This window comes from Macrotis lagotis, chromosome 7 (genome assembly GCF_037893015.1).
Source record: "Macrotis lagotis isolate mMagLag1 chromosome 7, bilby.v1.9.chrom.fasta, whole genome shotgun sequence".
Taxonomy (NCBI): domain Eukaryota; kingdom Metazoa; phylum Chordata; class Mammalia; order Peramelemorphia; family Peramelidae; genus Macrotis; species Macrotis lagotis.
In genome coordinates, this window is record NC_133664.1 from 95,784,409 (window position 1) to 95,797,831 (window position 13,423).

The 13,423-nt window shown below is 37.4% G+C and overlaps 1 long non-coding RNA gene across 1 annotated transcript; it reads right to left on the bottom strand.

Annotated features, from left to right (window-relative positions):
* Positions 1-556: 556 nt before the first annotated feature.
* LOC141492764 (uncharacterized) lies at positions 557-13,287 on the bottom strand. The gene is made up of 4 exons (XR_012470045.1): positions 13,037-13,287; positions 11,896-12,029; positions 2,864-2,975; positions 557-1,362 (listed from the first exon to the last, which is right to left on the bottom strand). It is a non-coding gene; the product is annotated as an uncharacterized LOC141492764 (long non-coding RNA).
* Between the last annotated feature and the right edge of the window lie 136 nt (positions 13,288-13,423).

Consider the following 13,423-nt stretch of genomic DNA (forward strand, 5'->3'; position numbering starts at 1 on the left):
ATTCTAATAGAGATCAGAATATTATAAGGGGGATAGAAAATGGATTTAGACTTAAAAGATCTGGGTTTGAATCTTTTTTTCTTCAGTTGCTTCTTATCCTTAGATCTGTTTAGTAAAATGGGAGGGCTGGACTAAATTTTCTCAGTGCCTTTTGGCTCTTAATCCTATTTTCCCTAGGAGAAGAAGAGCAGGAAATATTGTCTTCAGATCTTTAAATAGAAGTAAAGTTTAAGACTTTGCTCTAGGGCCCAAAACTTTAGCCCTTGAGTTCCTTCCATTACACAGAAGCATTTGATTTCCTTCTTGTCCAACAGAATTTATCATTGTTATTTTTATTGTTTTTTATTACATGAATTACAAAGTTAATTTGAGAATGCACTGTTCTTGTTGCCTGCCTTGGAAATATTAATATCATTTGTTCTGCATGACAAAATGACTAGCAATATCTCTAACTATCCTTGTCTTTTAAACATCAGGAAATATAATCAATGAGGTTTTAACCTTAATTATTTTAGGTTAAAATGAAATAACAAAGAATTAGGTTACATATATATATATAAAGTTTTTATTCTCAGCTAGAAACCTATAGTTGGAAGATATCATTAAAGATATCAATCCAGAACTTAATAGGGGGAAAGTATTTATAGAAATCACACAAAGAGTTATAAATTTTTGGTGGCCAATCAGGTTATAGAATAGTACATAAAGGTGTTATTTTCTTGATTCTCTACCCATCCATAAGGTCTGCCCTATGTCAGATAGAGATATGTAGACTAGTTTCATGCTTTCTCAGGATATCTTTGTCTAATTGTTGAAACAACTATGAAAGTCAAACTTGTTGCAGTGGACCAGGCTGCTGCATACAGACAGTCTATGGGGGCTGGAGAGGCACAGAGGCTAACACTCAGACTTACAAACACCAATTAGAGGCAAGAAACCAACTTTTGATCAGTAAGATTAAAGAAATATAACTTAGATATTCCCCTATTTTAATCAAAGATGACACTTGTATTAATTCTATATTTATCAAATAAAGATATAGGGAGATGATGGACATATTAGAAGAGAATAACATATTTTTGGAACCTGCCAAGAAATATGGGCAGGCAATGAAAGGTCCATTGTATATAAAAATGAGTGACACAATTACAATGTCAAAAAAGGGCAAATTATAAAGGTCAAAAGGAAGCAGCCCCCCTTGACTTGTATAGCTCATACAGTTTAGAAGAGCAAAACAGCAAAGAAAAAATTCAGGTCCATTTCTTCTGGAGCCATTTGATGCAGTTTTGTGGCTTCAAATGTTGTTCTAGAGGTCCTCTTCAATCCAAGTTATTTGTAGAGATCTCTCTAGTGAAAGAATTTCTTAACACAAATTTTAAACAAATCAAAATATGTTTCTGAAATTCTGAAATCTCTTAGATCATGTGAAGATTGCAATTTGATTTGCCAATTGTCATTTTGATATAAACAATAAAAATTCAGTTGCAAATAGAAATTAAAAACTGTATTCATTTCCCCCATTTGGAAAATTTAAATTACACTTATATATCCACATCATCAGAATAGCAATCTCTAATAAAAAAAAAAAATAAATTCAGCTAGGTGGTATAGTAGATAGGGCACCAGCCCTGGAGTCAGGAGGACCTGAGTTCAAATCCAACTTCAGACACTTAATAATTGCCTAGCTGTTTGACCTTGGGCAAGTCATTTAACCCCATTGTCTTAAATTTTTTAAAAAAGTAAATTCATTGACAGTTGACAAATTATACTTTTGATCAAATTTTTTGGAAGTGTGTATTCAGTAAGTGATTTACAAAAAGAACAGTTTTAATCTTTTACTATTTTTTTTTAAATGAGTCAAAAATTTTTTAAAAATTCTTAACTGAAAATGCATTGTTCCTTTAAAATATTTTTAAAATTGTGCACAGTTCATTCTTATTCTCATGCACTTAGCTAACATTCCTTTCCTTAAAACAGAAGCTAAAGTTGTTTTAATATTCATCTCTTGATATCACAAAACTCATTATTATTTCACTTGAATGTCCTCTTAGTATTATTTAAAAAATTAAAGGACTCTCATTACCACAGGAAAGTGAAGCTAACAACAAATACCAAAGCTATAGCTAGTAGGATTGGCTAGTAGGATTTAGATAATTGTAGGTCAATGACTTAATTTTGTACCACTTATTTTAAAATTGATCACCTGACATGATTACCACAATTTACCATAAAGACCAGGGATAATAAGAAAAGGAAAATTTCTTTATTATAATTTTTATTTAGAACTCAATTCCCAGGCAAGGCTATGTAGATGACAAAATGCCTTGAACCAGATTTTTAAATGTTCTAGGTGAGACATTTCTAAATGTCATATTGGGAAACCAAGTAGCTAAAAAGCTGTTTTCCCAGCCTTTCCCAATGACCCTGTAACCTGCAGAGTATCCAATCCCCATAGGAATACTGGTATCAATAGAACATTGGACCAATAGCATTTTCTTTGCTGATCATACCTGAAGTCAGACAAATAATAATATCAATTAAACAATCCCATAAAATCTTGAATAGCAAATTCCAATAACTCAGAACTTCAAGTGAGTTCAGTTCATAAAATTAAATATTGAACACAATTTCACAATGATAATGGCTGGATATCATTATAGAAATTAAAGAAGAGGAAAGAAGAAAAAATGAATACTAAAAATTATTATTATTATTATTATTATACATTCCAACTTTTATAAATGGTTTTTGTAAAATATTGTCATTATAAACATTTACTAGTACCATGTTTTAAAATATAAAAACTACTACTACAAAATGTTTTACTAATCCTCCTATGGGTCAAAGGGGTGCATGACACTACCTGTAGACTGGAAGAAAAGGAGTACAGAAACTCCTTATTCTTTCCCAGAGGGCAAGAAAAGAAGGTCCCTCAAAACCTCTTTATTTGATGAAGCAGCATCAGTTCCTGCCAGCTGAGGAAAAACAAACATAAATATCACCAACTTATTCAGCAAAGCCAGCTCTCCCCTACCCCAAGCAGGATAAGGGTAAGGATAGCCATTACTCCAGAAGAAGACAAAAGGAAAGAACTGATTAAACTACCCATACCTGAAGGAAAAGAACTAAAAATGTCATACCATGAGTGGCTTGATATTTGCTCTAGTAAACAAGTGGCACAAGTCTAAAATATATCTATATGGTTCTATGTCTCTTGAAACTTATTAACATAAAAACAATGTTCCTCACTGAGAAAACTGCAGACCTCCCTCCTTTTGCCACTAAGAGTGAATCCATACGATTTACAAAATTACTCCCACCAGAATGTCAACTTCACCCTTCAGATTTTTCACCATTATTGCTATCTCCTCATTCATATCAGCAATCTCCATAGATGTATTTTTACATTTTTCACATTTAATTTGCTTATTTATTTTTACATTTTATTTATTTATTTTCACATTACTACAATAGTCTTTCTGTAAAAGTAAACATAATCATCCCCCCACCACCACTGCAAAGATAGAGAAATCTCAAGAAAAATAAAGTGAGGGGAAAAAAAGTATTCTTCAGTCTGTGTTCAGATACCATCTCTGGGACGTATTGCATTCTTTACCATAAGTTCATCAGAGAAGTTGCTTCAATATTTTCCCCTCAGTTGCTATTACTGTTATCTGTATTTCCCTCCATCCTATTCCTCCCCGATCCTTTTTATTCTATTCTCTCTCTCTCCTTTCACCCTGTCCCACCTCAAAAATATGTTGTATCTGACTACCCTCTCCCATGATCTTCTCTCTCTCTTCTATCACCTATACCTCCTCCCTTCCCCCAAACCTCATCCCTTTCCTATCATTTTCCTCCAAGATAAAAGAGATTTCTATATCCTATAAAGTGCATATGTTATTTCCTCTCTGAGCCACTTCTGATGAGAATGAAGTCTCACTCATTCCCCCTTACCTTCCCCACTTCCACTCCATTGTGAAAACTTTTTCTTATCACTTTGAATGAAATATCTTAGCCCATTCTACCTCTCCTTTCCCTTTCTTCCAAAACATTCCTTTCTCTCCCAGTAACCTTCATATTCAGCTTCCTCCTGTGCCTTGTCTTTATATGCTCCTTCTAAATGTTTTAACCATATGAGTTATCAGTATCATCTCCCCATGCAGGAATATAAGGAATTCAACATCATTAAATCCCTCCTAATTTGCCCTTCCCATCCACCATCTCTCTGCTTCACCTGAGTTCTGTACATGATGATAAAACTTTCTCTTCAGCTCTGGTCATTTCAACAGGAAAGTTTGAAAGTCACCTATTCAATTGAATATCCATCTTTTCCCCTGAAAAAGGATGTTCAGTTTTGCTGGGTAGTTGATTCTCAGCTGTAATCCAAGCTCTTTTGCCTTCCAGAATATCATATTCAAAGTCCTACAAGCCCTTAGTGTAGATGCTGCTAAATTCTGTGTGATTCTGATTCTAGCTCCACGATATCTGAATTGTTTCTTTCTGGTTGCTTGTAATATTTTCTCTTTGACTTACCAGTTTTGGAATTTGGCCATAATATTACTAGGAGTTTGTTTGGGAGGATCTCTTTCAGGAGATGATCAGTGAATTCCCTTGATTTTTTATTTTATCCTCTGCTTCTATCATGGAAATACTTTTAAAATGAAATCTAGACTCTTTTCCAAATCATGACTTTCAGGGAGTCCAATAATTTTTAAATTATCTCTCCTGGATCTGTTTTCCAGGTCAGTTGTTTTTACAATAAGATATTTCACATTATCTTCTAGTTTTTCATTCTTTTGGTTTTGTTTTATTGTTTCTTGATTTCTCACAAAGTCATCAGCTTCCCTTAATACCATTCTACATTTGAAGGAGTTACATTCTTCAGAAAGCTTTTTTTAATCTCCTTTTCCATCTGGTCAGTTCTAGTTTTTAAGTTATCTTTCTCCTCATTGACCTTTTGTACTGCTTTTCCCATTTGATCTAAACTGGTTTTTAACATGTTTTCTTTGTTTTTGTTTTTTTATTATATTTCCTTCACCAAGTGGTTGACTTGGTTTTCATGATTTTCCCAGATCGCTCTTATTTCTCTTCAAAATTTTTCCTCTACTTCCCTTACTTGATTTTCAAAATCTTTTTTGAGTTCTTCCATAGACTGAGACCAATTCCTATTTTTCTTGGAGGCTTTGGATACAGAAGGTTGACTTTGTTATCTTCTGAGTGTGTTTTGATCTTCCATGGGACCAAAGTAATTGTCTAAGGGCAGAATATTTTCCTTCTGTTGTTTGCTCATTTCCCCCAGCCTATGATCTAATTTTAACACACTTTCCCAAATTTTTGATGGGTTTTACAACCCCCCCCCCCCGGGACCTCAATACCTCAATTCCTCCAATGTCTTATGAGAGGCTCTGACTGCTCTCCTGGCTTATCTGGTCTGTACTCCGTTGTGCCGTGGAGCTGTGTGGAAGGTATCTGCTCCATCTATAGTAGTATGGGGGCCCAGACTAAGCCTTCAACTGAAATATGGGCAAAGCAGCAGAGTCCTGTCCCAGCAGTAGTGGAGAGACCTCTGCAGTCTCCCCCAACCCTCTAACCATCTGTGGGCTGAATGCTCTGGAAACAATTGTTAGGTGGCTCCAAAGCTTCCCAGGGTTGGGCTACATTGAGGTCTGCACCAGTCTGAGCTCTGTGTTCACTCTGGACTGCAGAGAGTTACCATTGACCTTCCAAGTTGTCCTTGGCAATTCCTGGACTGAGAGGTTTGGAAACCACCCCCCTGCCATGGACCCAAGTGCCTCCCATGGATCCAGGAGCCCTGCTGGCCATTCCTGGAAAATTGGAGCTCATCTTTCCTGGGCAGTGTGGCCCTGGATGCCCTGTGGCCCTTTCCAATCCTGGTGAAACTGACCCTTCTCACAGATCTTCCAAGTTGTCTTGGATCAGAAAATTGTTTCACTCAGTCTTTCTGTGGATTCTGCCACTCTAGAATTTGATTAGAGTCACAATTTTAAGACATTTGGAGTGATCTGGGGGAGAGCTTCTGGGACTTCTTGCCTCCACTCCAGCATCTTGGCTCCACCCCCATAGACAGGATCTAATAAACCTCTTGTGAAGTTATAAGCAGTGGCCACAACAGTGCCTGCTATGATAAGGGGCAGGAGTGTGAATGCACATTGGGAAGAGACGGCCAGACTGAGGGGCAAGGCTCAGCAGTTATGAAGTCATAGACCAGCAAAGGTATAGGGGTATGTCCAGGAATATAATGAAGATTTGGTACTATTTGTATAATCATATGTAATCCTGTCCACCTAGGAGGAATAATTTGATAGAAAGATGGGCCACACATGAAGAACGTCCTTAGAAATGGCAGAATGAGGAAAAATAAAATAATATATGGAGTTCTTAAGTATGTAGGACTCTCACTTCATGAGCTAAGGCCATCATTAAATGAATATCTAGAGGTATCATTATATGCAAGCCACCTTTGAGAAAGAATCATGCCAAAGGAAGGATTTAGGCAGAGATTACTATTTATGCCACTGGAAACAGGTCTATACCTCTTTTCTACACAGATGTATCCTCAATAGTGGTCCCAATTAGGAACTTGGTTCCTTATCTTGTCAGTTCAGTGCTTTTTGGTCAAGCCCCATCAGTACAAGTAGTTTTGGTAAGGAATAATTTACTACCATAGAAGATAGGACCAACTGCAGCAGGTCTGCCATCACAATATCTGGAGGCAGAAGAACTCCCAATCCTTAGCTGCCTTCTTTGATATTCCCCACCAGTGCTATGAAGCAAGCTCAAAAAGCTTATCAACATCCCAATGACTTAAATGGTGCAAGTATTTTAGCAAAGGCTGATATAGCTGATGGGGGAGGACAACTCACAGTTCACATTTGCAAAGTTCTGATTCTAGGTCTTATATACACCCTCTTGATTCCCATTGGTGTATTGCCTCTATAGCAATTAAGACTTATTCCTTTGTTAAAGCTTCTAAGTCAGTTGGTGGGAGTGCAGTGGGTATGGTATAGGAGAGCATAAGAGGAATTGGGAAAGTACTAACTCCCTTGCTGCCTGGTCAGCCAGTAGATTCCCTTGAACTTCAGGAGTCGAGTCACAAGAATTGCTAGCAGTTTAACAACAGCCACTTGCTTGGGGAGCAGCAGACAATCCAGCAACCTGGATTCCCGTTGCTATTTTTAATGGTTTGCCTAGCGGAAGTTAAAAATTCCATTTCCTTCTACAACATCCCAGAGTCTTGTGACACTCCAAAGCATACCTACTATGTATGTAGTTGGTAATTTTCAGACCTTTTTCTAGTTCACAAGCCCTAAATGCAGCTTCCAACTTGGCCTGCTGGACCAAGTGAGCAGAGAGCAGTGGACTCAAGTACCTTTTCTGTTGTGGTCATGTCACTGCACCTCAAATCTGAAACCACTTGTCCATAGAAGGAAGGATCAACTACAGCAGGTCTGCCACACACTATCTGGAGGTAGAGACACTCCCAGTCCTTAGCTCCTTCTATGATATTCCCCACAAGTGCTATGAAGCAAGCTCATAAAGCTTATCAACACCTCCATGACTTAAATGGTGCAGGTGTTTTAGCAAGGACTGATGTAAATGATGGGGGAGGACTCAAGTACTTTATCTGTCATGGTCATGTCACTGAACCTGAAACCTGAAACCACTTGCCCATCAGAGTTCCTTAAACAGGAGCCATCTATAAAAGCTGTGAGGTCAGCTTCAGAGTTGGATGTCTCTTTGAGGTATGTTCTTGATGTCAGAAGGTGATCCAGAATCGTGATTCAGTGATGGTTAGCAGGATCATGCTCACAGTCACTACTCACAGGCTGATCTGTCTCCAGGTTAGGGATAGTTTCTAAAAAATCATCAGGGTCAAGTACATTAAGTCTTTTGACAATGACATGAGGGTGAATAAGTTACTGGATTTTAATTGTTGCCAGATGACTGTTTGATAAATGCTGGGTGGGATGTGAGCTGAGGAGTGCCTCAACTGCATGGGGTACAAGAAGAGTCACTGGGGAGTCATATATGATATACTAAGCTTGTTTAATGGGCTCAACTATAACAATAAAACTCCTTAAGAAAGGTGACAGACCCCTGGCTGCTATAATAACCCACCAGTCTGTACCTATTCCTATATTTCTATGCTAAAACTCCTACTGCATTCCATTCCTTTTCCATTGCAAAAAGCACAAAAAGTATGGAAAAACTGGGGAGACCAAATACAGGGGATTTAGAGAGAAAGAGAGATGAACAGATTTCAGAACCTCATGCTGTTCTTCAGACAAGCAAAGGAAATCAGAATTTTGATATTGCAGGGCTTTATATGAGGGTCAAGCTAAAATAGAAAATTCAATTATTCAAGAGTGACAGCACCCAATGATATCTAAAAATGCCTGAAGCTATCTCTTTGAAGAGGGAAGGGATAAATCATGCATTACCTAGATTCAGGAAGATACAGGGAGACAATATACCCTGATATATTAGATGTGCTAAAACTTTTACAGAGGGGCAACAAGAGCTTTATGACCATTTAAAGCTAGGAATTTGAGAAGCTCTATAACATCCCCCCCTCCCCTGAAGATAAATCAGGGGAGCAGAGCATTAAATCCATTCGCATATTAAAGGAGCACTGAACCATAGGTGAAGACAAAAGAAGAGAGGTCATCATATAAAACATGAAAAAAATATGGAGATTCAAAGAAACCTTAAGGGAAAACATTCCAAGTTTATTGTTGTCCTCCCCATGTAAAAGTCAAAAGATATTGACCAGTGGGATGGACAGGAATAGAAAAGTAAGCACTGAACAAATCAACCACAGTGAACACAATAGTTTGACAGAGGAATGAGTGAAAACAAAATGTGGGGGTTGAGCACCACAAGTGAGCTAGGTAGGAAGATAACATTAACAGCATGTAATGAAGGATGTAAATGTAAAAGCATGAAAATCATGCATCCTCCTTCAGCCTTTACTTTCAGCTTTCATAACTGGCCCCAGACCCAGATAACTCTGGAGAAGATAGTGAGGCTGGTAGCACCCCCTCACTAAAATCCAATTCACATGCTTATCATGGCATCACCCCCTTAATGTCATGGTCTTTTTCAAACATGAAGGACAACCAAATGTTATTATCTTTACTAGAAAAATGGCATGTTACATGGAGATGTATAGCTATAAAAAATTCCTTGAAAATGTAACTTTGGATCAGAGAACTAGCACCTTCAACAGCAGTGGGAGGGAGCAGGTACTGAGCAATACATGGGAGAGGGCAAGAAAAATCAATCTGGACCTTTAGTGAGGTGACTGTGGCAATTCATCTAATATCCATATAATCTGTTACCCATAACTAGGATGAGACCTTGGCAAAATACAGTGACTCCCTTCCCTGAGGCTGAGAGAATAGACAGGGCTGCTGCAGACATTGAGACGGGAAACAATGCTCTCCCCTACAGTGGGGGGGGGGGAGCGGGGAAGAGTATATCTAAGCATTGCAGAGAGAAAGGATAGAATATCACAGCCAGGAAGGTGACAAGGAGATTTAGGAACTAGAAGGAAAGTATGTTGCAAATGTTCCTGTCCCTGAATAGCAGACAGAAAAAAGTTTGTAATGCTCAGAAAAGTTTGTTAGATATCCCTACACTAACCTACTTTCATTACTCCAAAGTAGACGGGAGGGTTTTAGCTAGGATCCAGAACAACAAAGTAGCCTCAGTGTCCATTAGAACAGAGATGGGGTAGCCTTGTATGACCATGGGCAACTCTCCTTGTTGGCAGATGGACAGAGATGGACAAATAAGGATCTTGCAAATCTTCCTCATTGCACCTCTAAGGCTATAGGGAGAGACTTTTTGATTCCAGGTTTCTCTGATTCTGCATAATTCCTACATTCCTTATTCCAAAATCCTGGGTTTTTTTACAACAATCTTGAGTCCCTAGCAATTTTTGTTCACACTGGCTATGAGTTGGAGGTACTTGGAAGCTATTAATTTCTTGAGTTGCAGAGTATACACTTTATGACTCCCTTTTCTCTTTAAGATCATCTGAGTTTCCAAAGTCTGAGCTAGCTGGGCAGCTGGTTTAGCTATGAATTGTGGATGTTTAGTTTATCACTGACTAACGTTAATATTTCATGACAGAGAAAGTAGAAGGTTATAAACAAAGAGAGGATCTGAGTTTGGTCTCCTCCTTTTCAATCATGAACTAAGTTAGAATTTGTATCAAAAGCCTCTGCTAAACCCTTTAAAAATTAAAATACTATTTCATCTTATAATTGAATAATACTTTTTGATTTTTGAAAAGTCCTCTTCTTGGGGAGTAACCTCTACTAAGGCATCTCCCAGAGTTCTTGCATCCTGATAATGTCTTTACTGATTTGTATAAGCTACACAGTATGACATCTAGAATTCCTCAAAGTTTGTTTTTAATTCTGTGTTCGTAAATCAATTGTTAGCTTCCCCTTTAGGGTTAGAGCTAACTGGCATATGTCTAGGATCCCAGGTGATAAGTATGAAGAGCAACCTTGAATTGATCACAAATTTACTAGATCATGTTGAAGATTGGAAAATCCATTTTTACAGCCTGCAGTTCACCCCTGTGGGACAATAACAAGTTTAATATAAAATGTAACCCAGCCCTCTTTGTCAGTTGGAATAGTCTGAGGACACTTTTATTGACTACATTAAAAGGATAAATCCCAGTAGGTCTAGGTTTGGAAACCTTATCCAGAGATGTTTCAGGATCTCCAAAAGTAAGAGATGAGAAGAAGAAATAGAAGTAGAAAGAGATGAAGAAGAAAAAAGAAGAAAGAGAAGGGGAAGGGGAAGGGGAAGGAGATGGAGAAAAGAAGGCTAAGGAGAAGTAAAAGGGGAGATGACTGAGTAGGAAATATAGCTGGGGAGGATATAGAGAGGCAGGGTTTTCTTCAGTATTAGAGAAGGTAGGATAGAGGGGGACAAACATCAGAGGGGCTTCATTAGAATTGTGTGGAACCACATTACAAAACTAGAGCCTTCAGGAGGAAGAGAGGGTAAATAAGGCAATGAATAAAGGGGAAAGGCAGAAACTGGGGACAGAGAGACAATCTGGAGGACAAATTTAACAGGAGCTTTTGAAGAGAAGAACAAAGTGAATTTTGAAACCTTAATCAGCTCTTCAGAGGGAGGGACTGAAGCTGAAGGATAAAGACAAACAGGAGTCAGTGAAGAGGAAATGGATGAGACTTTTTAAAGAACAACCAAATTGGAAGTAAGAGGGACTACTGAGGGAGAAGAATCATTTGGGTCTGAAAACTTTTTATCAACTTTAAGTGAAGAAACTTCAGCTTTGTGCTTTCTTTATAGCATTTCACTAAACTAGTGATGAAAACAATATATCTTATTAGTTTTTAAAATTAATTTTGTTTTAAGATCCAATTGAATCATATGGAAAGAACCCCATTTAGACCAATATAATTTAAAAGCATCACTTGTTAGTTTACCCCCAATGCTAACAATATCATTAGCCAAGTTTAGCCATGAAATAGCAGGTGATTTTTCTGCTGGATCTCTAATCTTAGATTTAGATTGTCCCAAGACAAAAATAAATAAACAAATAAATGTTTAGACACAAACAACAAAAGAAACCCACTTTGCTCTCACACTAGAAGGTTCCAGAGACATGCTTAAACACCAAAACACACTAGAACAAAATTCTCATACTAGGGAGCACTAGAAACCAGGAGGGGAACCTATAACCTATTTAATCAGAGGGAATTCTCACCAAAGAAAGGATTTCAGTAAAATTCAGAGATAAAAATTCTAGAGAATATTTTGACTTTAAACAAAGCAAAGGTTTGAAAATAAAGCAATTGAGTTGGAAAATGGCAGACTCACCTTTTTACAAGGTCACTATCCTTGCCAAGCTCAAAATCTACCCTAGCTCTGGGATCCCTTCTTGTGGTATTATCAGGTTGAAAAGTCAACTTCTTTCCAAGTTATGTTTCTATATCCAAGTCATGGCACAATTACTAAGAGATGAAATAACAAAAAGTAAGATTATATATGAATTTTTTTCTAAGATCTTAACTAGAAATCTTTTTTAGGTCAAAAATATCATTAAAGATGTCAACCCAGGCTTAAGAGGGATAAGTATTTATAGATGTCACAAAGAAAATCATAAAATTTTGGAGACCAACCAATCAGGTTACATATTACTACATAAAGGTAACATTGCTTACTTTAATGATTACTTTAAGATTGTCTAACCCATCCATAAGGTATGCTCTATGTCAGTTTATAAAGATAGCCAGACCAATCTCCTGCCTTCTCAAGATGGACTTGATCTAATTGTTGACCCAACTATGAAAGTTAAACTTATGTATGAAAATAGAGGTGGACCGGGCTACTTCAACACAGAGTCTGTCTTCAGATTTATTGTTAGAGAGAGACTTTGAGGAGGGCAGAGGTTAACATTACAAACCCCAATTAGAGACTGAGAAACCAGGTTTTTTTTATCAGAAATAAAAGATTAAAGACATCTAGCTTAGACAGAGGTTAAATGACTTGTCAAAAGTCATTGAAAAAAACTAGGATTTGAATTAAAGATTCTTTCATAGATTTATAAATTTTTTGCAGGATGTCATATCCTCTAAAACTGGGAAGTGGCTCTGAATATTGATAGTCTGGAATAAGCCTAGTTTTCTATTCATAATCATTTGGGACAGTTCAGAATCTCATGGAGGGAAATAGTGCTCCTTTTTCCTACCCTCCCATTCTCTCATTTCTACTAATCCAACCACTTACACTACTTTTGTAACTTTAGTGTCTAATAACTGTTCCTCTTCCCTTTCACACTGATGAAATACACATTTTTGTCTGCTTTCCTCCCTTTAATAATTATAAATCTGACTGTAGAAATATCAAATTTTTATGTGAACAACTTCCTCTACTCCATCTTCTTTCTTTCTTTATCTTGGTAATTGTTTGGACCCTGATTGCTTCAGAGTAAATGTAAATAACAATAGTTTGTTTTTACCAGAAATCTTGAGGGTCTTCCCTCTCAAAGAGGAAGTGCCTTCTTTGAACTGTGCAAAAGAGAACTCCAAGTTTCTTTCTCAATCACTGAGATACCCCGAGGGACTTAAGCTCCCAACAATTTTTTTCTTCATCTTTTTTGGAAGTGGTCATTCTTGGCCTCTTTTCTCATGTCTCTTTTACCCAATCACTGAATTGACATTGTTTCAGTAAAACTGTGTCCTGTCAAAGGTCATCACCTTGTGACGCCATGCTCTTTTTTGAGAATAAAAGACAACTATCACCACACCAAGCAACCCAGCAGTAACTGCAGGAGAGGAATGTGTGTGTCTATGTTTTCTGTTTACATAAAGTCCTGGCACCTCCCTTAATCTGCAACTCTCATAGC